Below are 16021 nucleotides of genomic sequence, written 5' to 3' on the forward strand. Positions count from 1 at the left end.
CCTGTTTTAATCAGATTTTTCTCTCAATTTTCCAGTAGGTCTGAAACGGTGGAAGTGGTTAATGGTTCTTTTTTTCTTACAGTAACCAAGCCATTCATGTTGCTTAAGGTGCAGGCCTTGGCTAATCTTTTATAAAAGTAAAAAAGTAAAAATAGAAAAATTAGAAGAGAGCGTCATTCTAATATCAAACTGTGCACTTCAAGGTTTCTCTAATTTCTTCAAATAAGACAATATTGTATAAGATCTTACCTGTTAACCTGAAAAAGGTCAAATAAGAGTAAATGTGTGTAAAGGTCCATTTGAATTGAACACAGAATCAAATCAAAATGCTGAAGACAAGAGACCCAATCAAAGATCACTTACGGGTCCTGATTGATATTGATGATATGATCGATGTATTATTAATATGTATCAGTTTCAAAGGTACCAATGCGTTTGGGATTAAAATAACGATATACTTAGCAATGGCCCACACACTCACTAATGTAAAATAAATTGACACCAGTACATGCTGGAAAGATTCAGTTTATTTGTTTCTGTAGATTTCCTCAAAAACAGAGTAGTCAATAAATGTCCAATCCATTTTGGATTATTAAAAACACGAGCGCATAAGCAAATGTAAATATGCATACGTGGCATCAAGTCCCTTTCAGAAGAAAGGTAAGTGTTTAAGAACAAAATACATTTTACCTTAAAACAAGGCCGTATAAGACTTTTTAAACTGTAAACGTCATCGCATGATTCGATTTGAATAGTATCCAAATGTCAGCACTTGGTTATTTTATCTTCTGTGTCCTGAGGTGATGATTGGCAGGATCATGATAGCAGCACATCATGCTTTTTTTTTAAAAAAACCAAAAAAACAGAGACTCCTTTTCTTCTGTCAGGAAGCGCCCTATCTTGCTGAGGAGACCATGTCATTTTAGCGAGCTGGAGCTATGTCTTTACAGCCCAGATGTAACTGACATCAACATGCAACGAGGCTTTTTAAAGTTCTCACAAGACTTTTCTCTTAGTGCTGCACAGCGGAGCCAAATCTTCCTCAGTGTCAGTAAACAAGCATAAAATGTATCTTGAGCATTTGGAATAACCGTTGTTCATCAGCAGTGGTTTTCTAAGGGTGAGGATAGACTTGGTTTTGTCACGGATATGTGAAATGGGGATCCCATCCTGTAGGTAATCTCCAAATCGAACCTTCAGTTTCTCCATTCCAGTGAAGCATTTCTTCTCCAGCACGTACAGCTTAAACCTACATGGAAATGCAAAGGTTAAACTAGAAAAAAGCTTAAGCCAAACAGTTTATTTCCCCACATGTGACCTAATCTCATAGCATAGCAGTAGTACAGTAGTTTATTGTATATTGACCTCAGTAATGCAAGGACACATAAAAATGGTTTGATTTATGATCAAAACCCCTTGGCTTTGATCTTTGGATGATCAAAGTCCCTCCAGAATCTATAACATTACTACAATTTCAATGATCTGTTCCTTGGTCCATTATTCACATTTTTTGAAAGTGTCATAAAAATTCAGAAGTTACTTTGATAAACATCACAAAAATCATTCCAATTTTTATTTATAAAATCAAATCAAATTAAACAAAATCACTAAATTGCTACCTGAAGAGCTGCTCCTTCACGCTGCCTTGAAGATCAAGATTTGTGTAGAGAGCCATTTAAAGTTTGCTTCGTGTGATTCAGAAGTCAGTGTCTTCGGCGCTGTGAGACTTTGAGGACATCTCTGTTGTCTTCTCTTTCACGGGTCTGTATTTATGCAGCTCACTCTGAGTTCTCTCCATCCACAGGCCAATCAGGACGCTCGGAGCTCTGGACAAAGGGGCTCTTTGGTGCCTGTCACAGGAAACAGGTGGGATGCTACATCTGCATCTGCTTAAGATCAGTAAGGTCGTGGGGAAAATGTTCTTCCCGAGGTGGATTCTGCCCTAATGGCCTGAAGCCAATGATAATTCTCCATGACTGCTACTACTATTACAATCTACTACTATTACAATAATAACCATAAACACAAGCACTGTCTGTAGAGCTCTTCAGCACAGCACTTTAAAATGAACACTCGCTTTGTGTGTGTGTGTGTGTGTGTGTGTGTGTGTGTGTGTGTTTGTGTGTGTGTGTCCAACACAAACTAACTAAATCCCGTTCTGACTAGAGGTTGTGACAGACATTTTCTGATTGTGTGTCTTTGAACAGATTTACAGCTGGAGCAGATGGCCCGTATGTGAAGAGGCTTGAAGCCTGGGAACTGTTCCCAGGCCTTGTGGAAACACACACGCTTCTATTGTTTTCAGCTGAGTGGGGGGCATGAGAAGTGTGGGAAGTCGTGTGTAGTCACGGCTCCCAGCTCTGGAGGTGGCGAGGAGGACGAACGATTGGGGTACATTCAAGCTTGTGCATGGAGGCCATGGGGGGGGGGTAACTGGGGTCAATGGGACCCCTTTAAACAAAGACAGAAAACAGCGTCACGGGCAAATGGAAGGGATGCAGACCTGAAATGAGCAAAATTGCAAACAAACTACTGAATAAATGCTAAACTTTTGTAATTTGTATTTTATGGCAGTGATGAAATTACCTGGGTATTTGTATCAAAAAACTTCGGGTATTTTACGATTTTCAAAAGACTTTCTGCGAGAGTTTTAAACAACAAGTTTATCGTTCCGTAGATCATCTGAGCTGCTTGGCACGAGTTCTAGGTGTGCTGTTGGGACCGCTGTCTCTGTCTCTCCATCAAATGGAGCATTTCCACAGCGTCTGACACTGGTACCAATTAGGGTTAGTGCCCAGTGGTAGTCAAGTATTATTTTTCATTACCAAATTATGGGCCTCTATGAATCCTCCCTTTTTACCTCCCTTAAAAATTCTTGAGGAGGTGATGGTCCTGTTATTGCAGTGGAACAATTTATTTGAAATATTTCATTTGGGATTCAGACTTAGGGCTTCACAGCACAAAGCCAGTACTTATTAAAGTTATGAATGCTCTTCCTAAAGCATTAGGAATTGTCTCATAACCTGCTCTCCGAGAAATCAATTCTGCTTTTGATACAGCTGATCATAGCATTGGAATTATAAGGCCAGTGGATCAAATCATATCCCTGTCATAGAAAGGTTCCAGTTTGTTTATGTTCATGATACAGTATTTCCTCTTCAAGTTTAAGGGTTAGTCATTGAGTTCTGTAAACCTGGAATACTTGGACATCCAGAAATATGCTTCTTCATAATTTGGGAGCGGCAGCCTCTCAAATGTGTTATACGGTCCTTCAATCGCAGCACCTGAATGCATTTCATCCCCACAGGAGGTTTAATTAATACAGATGCTAATGTGGCTCATCACAATAAGGGTGCAACAAGAGTATGTAAAGAGACAGGTTTATCTTATGGCATCTTATGGCGTTTAATTTAAACACAATGACCCACAAAAGTTAAGAAACGTCCAAGTACAGGTGATGATGCATCACAACAATAAAAACTTGAAGATTTCTACAGTACATCACGTAGTCAAAGATGCTAAAAGATCTTTATAAAAGTACATTAACAATGGGTACAAGGAAAATTAGTAAAACTGATCTCATTTAAGATCACATTATCCTTAAAAACAAATACATTTCTTTAAGAAATATGTCATTGTCACAGAAAATCGTGACATCAGTCATCCTTTTTCAGAGAAGAAAAGGAATAAACAAGTAAATCTGTTAACAGATCATTTTGGGACAAATGTGACAAAGGATCAACATTATTATAATGTCTCTGAATTGATACAATCTGAAAAATAGGAAGCCAAAACCCAGCAGAAATCCAAAGTTATCATATAATAACATTGATGAAGCTCACTGAGCTGAAATAATTATTGCCAGTGCAATCAGATTTACTTCATGCAACATGCATGACAAAATGTTCACTTTGTAAAAATCAAGATGTTGCTGATGTTATCACATCAGGAAACGTCACCTCCTATAAAAGAGAACCTCATATCAGATATATACTTCTGTATTAACAGAAGAACAAGTCCATCCATTTCTATCCAAAACTTCTGGCCGGTCATATCTGACCAATGTGGTCAGCTGAGATTGACAATTTTAGGAGTAGCAGTTTGTTGGGGTTCCCCAAGGGGGCCTCCACGGAGCGCTGCTGACTTGGCTCTTTGCTTTGCTGCTGTTGGTCAGGAACGTGGTGCTCAAACATCAAATGTCCATCCTTGTCACCAGAAGGTGGCTTCTCACTCTTGTTATTCATCCACCTTCGTGCTGCTGCAGTCATCTCACAGCACAACTGGTCTCCAAGATTATCAGCTTTATCCATCTTACTGTCCGGTTGCTGGTTGAAGAACTCTGGACCCAGGAGAGACTCAATCTACTTCATGGTGCTGTTGATTGGATTTCTGCTCAGTTTGTACAGCAGAGACTTTCTGAGCTGCAGGAGGAAAAAGAATATAATAAATAAAAGGATTCTAGAGTGAGCACAAAGAAAAACAGCCTCTCGTTATTCTTATTTCTTTTTCCGTTTAAACTTGAGTTTACCTTGTGGTTCAAGCTCCTGTGATGCAGTGACTTTAGGTGCCATTGTTGGTCTCTGTGCTGCAGTGGTCTCTGTAGAGTCTGATTTCTGTTGGGGACGTTCCTCCTATTTATAGTCCCACATCTCCATATGAATATGTGGGTCTGTGTCTGAATGGAGTTTCCCACACTCTCAGCCAGTCACAGAGGTTAGTGGAAAGATAAAGGGAGGCACAAGCTGACTGCTGTTATTGCCTGATGGACAATGGTTGGATCTCAGGGGAACAGGTGGACGACTGGGATCGAGGCAGGGAGACTCACAGGGCTCTCTGAGAGTCTGGGAGAGTGGTGACCCTGTGGAGACAAACAGATGTTTGTAGATATCAGTGGAGTTTTAAAAACAAGAATTAGAAGAACTTTCTACACCATAAAATATTGAATGTATATGAGCAACATTTAAGAGATGTTGTACAGGAGTAGAAGCAATTTCTGTGTGTCCTGCAGTGAGAGTGAGGGAACAGGAGAGTTCTTCCCCCACAATCATTGACGTCATGAAGCACACACGAAGTGAAGTGAAAAATGCTGGCAGGTGTTATCCACAGAGACATCAACAGCTGTGTAAGGGGAAAGGAGTCCGGTGGTTGAAAGAAATTTATTTATACAGCATATTTTAGAATTTTGGATTGTGATGTTCTCATCACTGTGGTACATACATTTTCATTAACCACAACTAGGAGCACTATTTTAGCCATTCACACTAGGGTGGGGGTCATTCTGAGGGGTGGCTGTCTCCTAAAGTGTGCCAAATCCCTTTTGGGAATTGCTTGATGTTGGTGGGAGGCAAGTCTTTGACCCTGAAGTCTGCCCTCCAGAGCTTTCCCACACTTTGTCTATTAACAAATATGCACCTATTATAATACAATGATGATCATGGTGGTCAAAAGCAAAAGGAAAAAAGTCTTAGAGAAAACAGAAATGATACAAATATATATATATAGATATGATAAGAGCAAAATTATTTTATTTTTAACTATGAAAACCGAGTTGGAGAGTGGAGACCTCCACCAAGCAGGTAATTTCCCAACATATTGTGGCTTAAACCCATGGTATACTACAGTAGTTATCTACAGTTAAACATAGCTTGAACATAGAACATAGCTTGCTTTTTGATCAAAGCCCCTTTGCTTTGGTCTATGGAAGACCGAAGGTCAAAGTCCTTCCAGAATCAGGAGCATCACCAAAATTCAATCAGCGTTTTGTTGGCACATTATCAACAAAACTGGATGGTAAAACCAATCATAGGTCAAATAGTTTTTTGTGATGTTTGGGTTTAAAACATGGACAAGTGTGTGTTTTTAAGCGTGTCGTGGTTTTGGACGACATTCTGGTCATAGTTATCCAAGTAAGATCACCGCGCCACAGAGATCTTACTTGGATGACTCTCTGCATGATTACCGTGATTAACCGTTGAACAATTGTTCATTCACATTTGGACTGTTGTTGATTTTCAGGATGTCCAGTGATTTAGGGGATGAGGGTAAATCAAGTACTGTTAATGCTCGAACGGATCCATGCACGAGCGGAGCAACTGGTGGTAACAGAAACTTAAGAGAAATGCAGAAATGCAGGCTCAGACGCAGGAACTTGCCAGGGTAAATGATGAGTTTGCACAGTTGAGCAATGAAGCAAGGCTTCAGTTTGCTCCCACATGTGCCTACATATATGTTCCAAAAGAACACCAGGTTTCAGTGAGGTCTGGAAATTCAATATTGAACTGCCTGATTCCAGCCTTGTAGCAGTGAGAAATGAAGCCCTCTTGTGGGAAATGGAGGATGTTCACCTCGCTCCAGAGTGGTAAAGAGTAGCCATGTTACATCTATGGTTTCAGTTATGAAGTGTTCCACTGGTTCAATTGATGACGACGAATCAACAGTACTGGACAGTGTGCAGAGGGCAGTAGTTCAGCAGAAAAACAGTTACCTGAGCTAACAAACGCACTAGCTGAGCTTACCCATGCTGTGGGTGGGCTGACGAAGCATAATTTATGGACAAAGTATACAAAGTCAAGACTCAGGCCGTAGCCAGAGTTTACACCAGATGGGCAACTAATGTGTTTTAAGTGTTGTGGTATGAGAAACATTGCAAGAGGGTGTCTACAAGCCCGAGTAAATCCAAGTTCTCAATCGTCTGGCCCTGTTGTAGAACAGGAAAACTTGAACCCACCTTTGTCTTGAGCTAAACAACTTGAGGTGATGCTTCTGGCTCATTTGATGCGTTGGGCAGAAGTAAAATTTTGGAGCGGGCGGTAGGGGAATGTAAAACAGTAGAGGTCAAACTCAGGGGCATTAAGGTGCCATGCCTTCTTGACACTGGTATCCAGATTATCGGAATATCCGAGAAATTTTTCAAAGAACATTTGGCTAAACAGGGGGAGGACCTCCATCTGGCATTTTAGTGGTTAAAGTTCACTGCAGCCAATGGATTAGAAGTACCCCATATGGGTTATGTAGAACAAGACGTTGAGGAGATGGGCCTCACTATCCCAGAGCGAGGGTTTTTAATGGTCCAAAAGTCTGCACACACTGCCTCCGTTCCTGGACTTTAGGGGATGAATATTGTTATTATTGAAAGTGCAGAGAGCTTGTGCACCAGCAGTTCGACACCACCATGTGTGGGAAGCAAGACTCACGCTGGAGAGAGGTCCTGTCCAAAACCCAGCAGAAATCCAAAGTTATCATATAATAACATCGATGAAGCTCACTGAGCTGAAATAATTATTGCCAGTGCAATCAGATTTACATGATGCAACGTGTATGACACAATGTTCACTTTGTAAATATCAAGATGTTACTAATGTTATCACATCAGGAAATATCACCTCCTATAAAAGAGAACCCCATAGCAAATGTACACTTCTGTATGAACTTCTGTATTGTCCTTCAGCTCCTTCCCCAGTACCTTAATGTAGACTCCACGGAGTGGAGCATTATTCCAGCCACTGTCTGCGGCCAGAATGTGGAACTGGATGGAATAATCCACTACCGATGTAGACCCGCTTCTTAAGGAGAGAAGCTCTGCAACTACCTCTCCAGCCTGGACTGGGTTATTCAGTAGTGAAAACGCGCAGAAGTGGGTGTCTGATTCTCAGTTATGGCGGTGGCCCACTGAGCAGCCCTCCCTGATGAGAAATTACCAAAAAAAGGCTATCTTAGCCCTGTCAGTAGTGCAATTTAATGTCTGTAAATCAAACACCAGAGAGCATTGCAGCAAAAAACTAATACACCTGCCCACTTCACCTGAGTAACGCTCAGAAATGGGAACCTGTGGCTCGCGTGGTGCCGAGTTCAGGAGCAGAGGCTCTGGATGACACTGAAGCAGCAGGAGACTACTCAGGAGGTGCTGGCCTCTCCTGCCTAAGGAGGTTGGTGACTCTAGAGGAAAGAATTTGGAGGGAACTCCATTTATCAGACAAAAGCTTGCCGAACAGTGTCATTGTCCACCGAATTCATAATTGTCTGATTGTAATGTTACGCACCTACTTCAGACCGGACCAGAAAGCAGACAAACAACAGGTGACAGAGTTTAAACAAGACTTAAATTCAATAAAGAAAGCTAATAGTGTACTGCGTGGTGAAAAAGTGAGGTGCATGAAGTGCAGGTTGTTTCTCCGAATGAGGGGCACGTGGTGACCTTGGAAGGGAAGTGAGTGACCGGAGAAAGTTACTAGAAGGTTCAAGTCATGAGAAGACGCTAATAAGCCATGTTTACCACGAAGCAGAGGAAACGGACTCTGGTGAACTGAAGGCAGCAGCTTATGAAGACTGTTAATTTGTAACCAGCTGCAGCCCTAAGAGTAACCAGCAAACTCAGCACAAAAGTGAAGCCACCACAAATACAAACAGAGAGCACAAACACACAGGCCACAATAACCTGAGTGTAATAGTTATATAGGAAGAGAACCTCATTGGAAAGGTTTGGGTTTAAATGTCTCCTTTAACACATCTGTGTGTTGAAGGAGGTGTGAATTTAGCATCCCTCACCTCTCTGAAAATGACCTTTGCCTGGTTTCCCGGGCTCTCTACTTAGAGTCGAGCTTTATATCTTCCTGCGTTTGATCAAAGTTCATCTGCAAACATGCAGGTTTAACTAATACAGATGCTAATCTGGCTCATCACAATAAGGTTGCAAAAACAGTAAATCATATCTAAAGAGACAGGTTTATCTTATGGCGTTTAATTTAAACACAATGACCCACACAAGTTGAGAAACGTCCAAGTACAGGTGATGATGCATCACAACAATAAAAACTTGAAGATTTCTACAGTACATCACGTACTCAAAGATGCTAAAAGATCTTTATAAAAGTACATTAACAATGGGTACAAGGAAAATTAGTAAAACTGCTGTCATTTAAGATCACATTATCCTTAAAAACAAATACATTTCTTTAAGAAATATGTCATTGTCACAGAAAATCGTGACATCAGTCATCCTTTTTCAGAGAAGAGAAGGAATAAACAAGTAAATCTGTTAACAGATCATTTTGGGACAAATATGACAAAGGATCAACATTAATATAATGTCTCTGAATTGATACAATCTGAAAAATAGGAAGCCAAAACCCAGCAGAAATCCAAAGTTATCATATAATAACATTGATGAAGCTCACTGAGCTGAAATAATTATTGCCAGTGCAATCAGATTTACTTCATGCAACATGCATGACACAATGTTCACTTTGTAAAAATCAAGATGTTGCTGATGTTATCACATCAGGAAACGCCACCTCCTATAAAAGAGAACCTCATATCAGATATATACTTCTGTATGAACAGAAGAACAAGTCCATCCATTTCTATCCAAAACTTCTGGCCGGTCATATCTGACCAATGTGGTCAGCTGAGATTGACAATTTTAGGAGTAGCAGTTTGTTGGGGTTCCCCAAGGGGGCCTCCACGGAGCGCTGCTGACTTGGCTCTTTGCTTTGCTGCTGTTGGTCAGGAACGTGGTGCTCAAACATCAAATGTCCATCCTTGTCACCAGAAGGTGGCTTCTCACTCTTGTTATTCATCCACCTTCGTGCTGCTGCAGTCATCTCACAGCACAACTGGTCTCCAAGATTATCAGCTTTATCCATCTTACTGTCCGGTTGCTGGTTGAAGAACTCTGGACCCAGGAGAGACTCAATCTACTTCATGGTGCTGTTGATTGGATTTCTGCTCAGTTTGTACAGCAGAGACTTTCTGAGCTGCAGGAGGAAAAAGAATATAATAAATAAAAGGATTCTAGAGTGAGCACAAAGAAAAACAGCCTCTCGTTATTCTTATTTCTTTTTCCGTTTAAACTTGAGTTTACCTTGTGGTTCAAGCTCCTGTGATGCAGTGACTTTAGGTGCCATTGTTGGTCTCTGTGCTGCAGTGGTCTCTGTAGAGTCTGATTTCTGTTGGGGACGTTCCTCCTATTTATAGTCCCACATCTCCATATGAATATGTGGGTCTGTGTCTGAATGGAGTTTCCCACACCCTCAGCCAGTCACAGAGGTTAGTGGAAAGATAAAGGGAGGCACAAGCTGACTGCTGTTATTGCCTGATGGACAATGGTTGGATCTCAGGGGAACAGGTGGACGACTGGGCTCGAGGCAGGGAGACTCACAGGGCTCTCTGAAAGTCTGGGAGAGTGGTGACCCTGTGAAGACAAACAGATGTTTGTAGATATCAGTGTAGTTTTTAAAATAAGAATTAGAAGAACTTTCTACACCATAAAATAAATGTATATGAGCGACATCTAAGAGATGTTGCACAAGAGTAGAGGCAATTTCCGTGTGTCCTGCAGTGAGAATGAGGGAACAGGAGAGTTCTTCCCCCACAATCATTGACGTCATGAAGCACACAGGAAGTGAAGTGAAAAATGCTGGCAGGTGTTATCCACAAAGTCTGACATCACCAGCTGTGTAAGGGGAAAGGAGTACGGTTGAAAGAAATTTATTTATAAAGCATATTTTAGAATTTTGGATTGTGACATTCTCATCACTGTGGTACATACATTTTCATTAACCACAACTAGGAGCACTATTTTAGCCATTCACACTAGGGTGGGGGTCATTCTGAGGGGTGGCTGTCTCCTAAAGTGTGCCAAATCCCTTTTGGGAATTGCTTGATGTTGGTGGGAGGCAAGTCTTTGACCCTGAAGTCTGCCCTCCAGAGCTTTCCCACACTTTGCCCATTAACAAATATGCACCTATTGTAATACAATGATGATCATGGTGGTCAAAAGCAAAAGGAAAAAAGTCTTAGAGAAAACAGAAATGATACAAATATATATATATAGATATGATAAGAGCAAAATTATTTTATTTTTAACTATGAAAACCGAGTTGGAGAGTGGAGACCTCCACCAAGCAGGTAATTTCCCAACATATTGTGGCTTAAACCCATGGTATACTACAGTAGTTATCTACAGTTAAACATAGCTTGAACATAGAACATAGCTTGCTTTTTGATCAAAGCCCCTTTGCTTTGGTCTATGGAAGACTGAAGGTCAAAGTCCTTCCAGAATCACGAGCATCACCAAAATTCAATCAGCGTTTTGTTGGCACATTATCAACAAAACTGGATGGTAAAACCGATCATAGGTCAAACAGTTTTTTGTGAGGTTTGGGTTTAAAACATGGAGAAGTGTGTGTTTTTAAGCGTGCCGTGGTTTTGGACGACATGCTGGTCATAGTAATTCAAGTAAGATCACCACGCCACAGAGATCTTACTTGGATGACTCTCTGCATGATTACCGTGAATAACCGTTGAACAATTGTTTATTCACATTTGGACTGTTGTTGATTTTCAGGATGTCCAGTGATTTAGGGGATGAGGGTAAATCAAGTACTGTTAATGCTCGAACGGATCCATGCACGAGCGGAGCAACTGGTGGTAACAGAAACTTAAGAGAAATGCAGAAATGCAGGCTCAGACGCAGGAACTTGCCAGGGTAAATGATGAGTTTGCACGGTTGAGCAATGAAGCAAGGCTTCAGTTTGCTCCCACATGTGCCTACATATATGTTCCAAAAGAACACCAGGTTTCAGTGAGGTCTGGAAATTCAATATTGAACTGCCTGATTCCAGCCTTGTAGCAGTGAGAAATGAAGCCCTCTTGTGGGAAATGGAGGATGTTCACCTTGCTCCAGAGTGGTAAAGAGTAGCCATGTTACATCTATGGTTTCAGTTATGAAGTGTTCCACTGGTTCCATTGATGACGACGAATCAACAGTACTGGACAGTGTGCAGAGGGCAGTAGTTCAGCAGAAAAACAGTTACCTGAGCTAACAAACGCACTAGCTGAGCTTACCCATGCTGTGGGTGGGCTGACGAAGCATAATTTATGGACAAAGTATACAAAGTCAAGACTCAGGCCGTAGCCAAAGTTTACACCAGATGGGCAACTAATGTGTTTTAAGTGTTGTGGTATGAGAAACATTGCAAGAGGGTGTCTACAAGCCCGAGTAAATCCAAGTTCTCCATCGTCTGGCCCTGTTGTAGAACAGGAAAACTTGAACCCACCTTTGTCTTGAGCTAAACAACTTGAGGTGATGCTTCTGGCTCATTTGATGCGTTGGGCAGAAGTAAAATTTTGGAGCGGGCGGTAGGGGAATGTAAAACAGTAGAGGTCAAACTCAGGGGCATTAAGGTGCCATGCCTTCTTGACACTGGTATCCAGATTATCGGAATATCCGAGAAATTTTTCAAAGAACATTTGGCTAAACAGGGGGAGGACCTCCATCTGGCATTTTAGTGGTTAAAGTTCACTGCAGCCAATGGATTAGAAGTACCCCATATGGGTTATGTAGTACAAGATGTTGAGGAGATGGGCCTCACTATCCCAGAGCGAGGGTTTTTAATGGTCCAAAAGTCTGCACACACTGCCTCCGTTCCTGGACTTTAGGGGATGAATATTGTTATTATTGAAAGTGCAGAGAGCTTGTGCACCAGCAGTTCGACACCACCATGTGTGGGAAGCAAGACTCACGCTGGAGAGAGGTCCTGTCCAAAACCCAGCAGAAATCCAAAGTTATCATATAATAACATCGATGAAGCTCACTGAGCTGAAATAATTATTGCCAGTGCAATCAGATTTACATGATGCAACGTGTATGACACAATGTTCACTTTGTAAATATCAAGATGTTACTAATGTTATCACATCAGGAAATATCACCTCCTATAAAAGAGAACCCCATAGCAAATGTACACTTCTGTATGAACTTCTGTATTGTCCTTCAGCTCCTTCCCCAGTACCTTAATGTAGACTCCACGGAGTGGAGCATTATTCCAGCCACTGTCTGCGGCCAGAATGTGGAACTGGATGGAATAATCCACTACCGATGTAGACCCGCTTCTTAAGGAGAGAAGCTCTGCAACTACCTCTCCAGCCTGGACTGGGTTATTCAGTAGTGAAAACGCGCAGAAGTGGGCGTCTGATTCTCAGTTATGGCGGTGGCCCACTGAGCAGCCCTCCCTGATGAGAAATTACCAAAAAAAGGCTATCTTAGCCCTGTCAGTAGTGCAATTTAATGTCTGTAAATCAAACACCAGAGAGCATTGCAGCAAAAAACTAATACACCTGCCCACTTCACCTGAGTAACGCTCAGAAATGGGAACCTGTGGCTCGCGTGGTGCCGAGTTCAGGAGCAGAGGCTCTGGATGACACTGAAGCAGCAGGAGACTACTCAGGAGGTGCTGGCCTCTCCTGCCTAAGGAGGTTGGTGACTCTAGAGGAAAGAATTTGGAGGGAACTCCATTTATCAGACAAAAGCTTGCCGAACAGTGTCATTGTCCACCGAATTCATAATTGTCTGATTGTAATGTTACGCACCTACTTCAGACCAGACCAGAAAGCAGACAAACAACAGGTGACAGAGTTTAAACAAGACTTAAATTCAATAAAGAAAGCTAATAGTGTACTGCGTGGTGAAAAAGTGAGGTGCATGAAGTGCAGGTTGTTTCTCCGAATGAGGGGCACGTGGTGACCTTGGAAGGGAAGTGAGTGACCGGAGAAAGTTACTAGAAGGTTCAAGTCATGAGAAGACGCTAATAAGCCATGTTTACCACGAAGCAGAGGAAACGGACTCTGGTGAACTGAAGGCAGCAGCTTATGAAGACTGTTAATTTGTAACCAGCTGCAGCCCTAAGAGTAACCAGCAAACTCAGCACAAAAGTGAAGCCACCACAAATACAAACAGAGAGCACAAACACACAGGCCACAATAACCTGAGTGTAATAGTTATATAGGAAGAGAACCTCATTGGAAAGGTTTGGGTTTAAATGTCTCCTTTAACACATCTGTGTGTTGAAGGAGGTGTGAATTTAGCATCCCTCACCTCTCTGAAAATGACCTTTGCCTGGTTTCCCGGGCTCTCTACTCAGAGTCGAGCTTTATATCTTCCTGCGTTTGATCAAAGTTCATCTGCAAACATGCAGGTTTAACTAATACAGATGCTAATCTGGCTCATCACAATAAGGTTGCAAAAACAGTAAATCATATCTAAAGAGACAGGTTTATCTTATGGCGTTTAATTTAAACACAATGACCCACACAAGTTGAGAAACGTCCAAGTACAGGTGATGATGCATCACAACAATAAAAACTTGAAGATTTCTACAGTACATCACGTACTCAAAGATGCTAAAAGATCTTTATAAAAGTACATTAACAATGGGTACAAGGAAAATTAGTAAAACTGCTGTCATTTAAGATCACATTATCCTTAAAAACAAATACATTTCTTTAAGAAATATGTCATTGTCACAGAAAATCGTGACATCAGTCATCCTTTTTCAGAGAAGAAAAGGAATAAACAAGTAAATCTGTTATCAGATCATTTTGGGACAAATATGACAAAGGATCAACATTAATATAATGTCTCTGAATTGATACAATCTGAAAAATAGGAAGCCAAAACCCAGCAGAAATCCAAAGTTATCATATAATAACATTGATGAAGCTCACTGAGCTGAAATAATTATTGCCAGTGCAATCAGATTTACTTCATGCAACATGCATGACACAATGTTCACTTTGTAAAAATCAAGATGTTGCTGATGTTATCACATCAGGAAACGCCACCTCCTATAAAAGAGAACCTCATATCAGATATATACTTCTGTATGAACAGAAGAACAAGTCCATCCATTTCTATCCAAAACTTCTGGCCGGTCATATCTGACCAATGTGGTCATGTGAGATTGATAGTTTTAGGAGTAGCAGTTTGTTGGGGTTCCCCAAGGGGGCCTCCACGGAGCGCTGCTGACTTGGCTCTTTGCTTTGCTGCTGTTGGTCAGGAACGTGGTGCTCAAACATCAAATGTCCATCCTTGTCACCAGAAGGTGGCTTCTCACTCTTGTTATTCATCCACCTTCGTGCTGCTGCAGTCATCTCACAGCACAACTGGTCTCCAAGATTATCAGCTTTATCCATCTTACTGTCCGGTTGCTGGTTGAAGAACTCTGGACCCAGGAGAGACTCAATCTACTTCATGGTGCTGTTGATTGGATTTCTGCTCAGTTTGTACAGCAGAGACTTTCTGAGCTGCAGGAGGAAAAAGAATATAATAAATAAAAGGATTCTAGAGTGAGCACAAAGAAAAACAGCCTCTCGTTATTCTTATTTCTTCTTCCGTTTAAACTTGAGTTTACCTTGTGGTTCAAGCTCCTGTGATGCAGTGACTTTAGGTGCCATTGTTGGTCTCTGTGCTGCAGTGGTCTCTGTAGAGTCTGATTTCTGCTGGGGACATCCCTCCTATTTATAGTCCCACATCTCCATATGAATATGTGGGTCTGTGTCTGAATGGAGTTTCCCACACTCTCAGCCAGTCACAGAGGTTAGTGGAAAGATAAAGGGAGGCACAAGCTGACTGCTGTTATTGCCTGATGGACAATGGTTGGATCTCAGGGGAACAGGTGGACGACTGGGATCGAGGCAGGGAGACTCACAGGGCTCTCTGAGAGTCTGGGAGAGTGGTGACCCTGTGAAGACAAACAGATGTTTGTAGATATCAGTGTAGTTTTTAAAATAAGAATTAGAAGAACTTTCTACACCATAAAATAAATGTATATGAGCGACATTTAAGAGATGTTGCACAGGAGTAGAGGCAATTTCCGTGTGTCCTGCAGTGAGAGTGAGGGAACAGGAGAGTTCTTCCCCCACAATCATTGACGTCATGAAGCACACACGAAGTGAAGTGAAAAATGCTGGCAGGTGTTATCCACAGAGTCTGACATCAACAGCTGTGTAAGGGGAAAGGAGTCCGGTGGTTGAAAGAAATTTATTTATACAGCATATTTTACAATTTTGGATTGTGACATTCTCATCACTGTGGTACATACATTTTCATTAACCACAACTAGGAGCACTATTTTAGCCCTTCACATTAGGGTGGGGGTCATTCTGAGGGGTGGCTGTCTCCTAAAGTGTGCCAAATCCCTTTTGGGAATTGCTTGATGTTGGTGGGAGGCAAGTCTTTGACCCT

At 41.6% G+C, this 16021-nt stretch overlaps 4 long non-coding RNA genes across 5 annotated transcripts; 1 reads left to right on the forward strand and 3 right to left on the reverse strand.

Annotated features, from left to right (window-relative positions):
- Positions 1-1629: 1629 nt before the first annotated feature.
- LOC115247013 (uncharacterized) lies at positions 1630-2551 on the forward strand. 2 transcript variants are annotated; one of them, XR_003886102.1, is made up of 3 exons: positions 1630-1702; positions 1805-1866; positions 2208-2551. It is a non-coding gene; the product is annotated as an uncharacterized lncRNA (long non-coding RNA). The 2 variants fall into 2 exon arrangements; XR_003886103.1 differs by having other exon boundaries at positions 1665-1720.
- An 829-nt stretch (positions 2552-3380) lies between these two features.
- LOC115246870 (uncharacterized) lies at positions 3381-4677 on the reverse strand. Its single transcript, XR_003885962.1, has 2 exons — positions 4529-4677; positions 3381-4421 (listed from the first exon to the last, which is right to left on the reverse strand). It is a non-coding gene; the product is annotated as an uncharacterized lncRNA (long non-coding RNA).
- A 4044-nt stretch (positions 4678-8721) lies between these two features.
- On the reverse strand, positions 8722-10298 carry LOC115247028 (uncharacterized). The gene is made up of 2 exons (XR_003886122.1): positions 9860-10298; positions 8722-9752 (listed from the first exon to the last, which is right to left on the reverse strand). It is a non-coding gene; the product is annotated as an uncharacterized lncRNA (long non-coding RNA).
- Positions 10299-14050: 3752 nt separating this feature from the next.
- LOC115246863 (uncharacterized) lies at positions 14051-15281 on the reverse strand. Its single transcript, XR_003885959.1, has 2 exons — positions 15189-15281; positions 14051-15081 (listed from the first exon to the last, which is right to left on the reverse strand). It is a non-coding gene; the product is annotated as an uncharacterized lncRNA (long non-coding RNA).
- Positions 15282-16021: the final 740 nt, after the last annotated feature.

Source organism: Takifugu rubripes, chromosome 19, assembly GCF_901000725.2.
Source record: "Takifugu rubripes chromosome 19, fTakRub1.2, whole genome shotgun sequence".
NCBI lineage: Eukaryota > Metazoa > Chordata > Actinopteri > Tetraodontiformes > Tetraodontidae > Takifugu > Takifugu rubripes.